Below are 1429 nucleotides of genomic sequence, written 5' to 3'. Positions count from 1 at the left end.
TTTTGTCACCAGAGTTCTTCACGATGGTTCTTCATGATTTAATCTTTTCTTCAAGAGTTCATCAAGATTTTGTTGGTGGAGTTCAAGTATCTTTTCTTCTTGAATCTCGAAGTGAAATTAATTCTCCATATTATTTTGAAGTGGAGTTTTGCATTTCTTCGTTCTTCTCAGCTATCCAATCATTTCTGTTTGTGGCCGGTTATCACCTTATGATCTTGAGATGTTATCCATAAGTCCACAACAAGCTTATTCTTTTTGTTGTTGATTTTCTCAACAACTCTGTTCAACCCTTCCTTCTAAATTCTTTTCATTCCATTCTTCAATTCTTCCGGAGGCTTTGTGTTGTTCATCTCATCAAGTGCCATCTCTTTGGGTGAAGTTCGTGTTCTATTCCTCCATGTTTTAGTCGGAGTGCTGCCTAAATCCTTTCAGTCTTATTCGTTTCTTATCTCGTTCTAACTGTAGTGGTTTCATAGCCTATCTGATTCTGTGAGCTTTCGATTCTCGTCATTCTCGTTGTTCCTCTGTTTTTCTCAAGTGCTCTCTATTCTTTGCTTCTTCTCTTCAGTTCTTGCTTCACCTCATCCTTTTCCCTTCCGTCTCGGTCCTAAGATCTCGGGACGAGATCTCTTGTTAGTGGAGGAGTGTTGTAATGCCCCGGATCCGATGCGCCAGGTGTCCACTAGTTATTCGCCGTCTTTTCCATGTCATTTGCTTGCGCGTTGCATTTTGTCATGTCATCATGTGCATTTAATTTTGCATACGTGTTCCTCTCATGCATCCGAGCATTTTCCCCGTTGTTCGTTTTGCAATCCGGCGCTCCTATGCCCTCCGGTGTTCCCCTTTTGTCTCTCGTTGTGAGCGGGTGTTAAACATTCTCGGAATGGCCCGAGGTTTGCCAAGCGGCCTTGGTATAGCACCGGTAGACTGCCTATCAAGTTTCGTGCCATTTGGAGGTCGTTTGATACTCCAACGGTTAACCGGGTAACCGCAAAAGCCTCTTTCGTCTTGCAGCCCAACACCCCTCCAAAGTGGCCCAAGACCCAGCAAACTCCCCTCCATGCTCTCGGTCGTTCGATGACAATCGTGTGGGCGAAAACCGCTCCTCATTTGGACTCTCCTAGCTCCCTCTACCTATAAAAACGTCCTCCCCGTCCATTTTCGCAGACGAAACCCTAGCCCCGCTCCCCTCGCGCGCCGGACATGTCCAACCCCGCCGGACATGTCCAGCCTCCACGTCGCCCGAGCCAATCTCGACGCGCCACGTCGCCTCCTCCGCCGCCTCAGCCACTCACGCGCTGCCACGTCACCATCGCCCGTCCCACGCGCCGCCGAAGCCCGCCAGGCCCATCGCCGGCCCGCTCCGGGCCCGATCTGGGCCGCGCCCCTCCCGCACGCCCTACCGCTGCTCAACCGTTGTCCGCCGGGC

Source organism: Triticum dicoccoides, chromosome 6B (assembly GCF_002162155.2).
Source record: "Triticum dicoccoides isolate Atlit2015 ecotype Zavitan chromosome 6B, WEW_v2.0, whole genome shotgun sequence".
NCBI classification, from domain to species: Eukaryota; Viridiplantae; Streptophyta; class Magnoliopsida; order Poales; family Poaceae; genus Triticum; species Triticum dicoccoides.
This window is presented reverse-complemented; position numbering follows the sequence as displayed.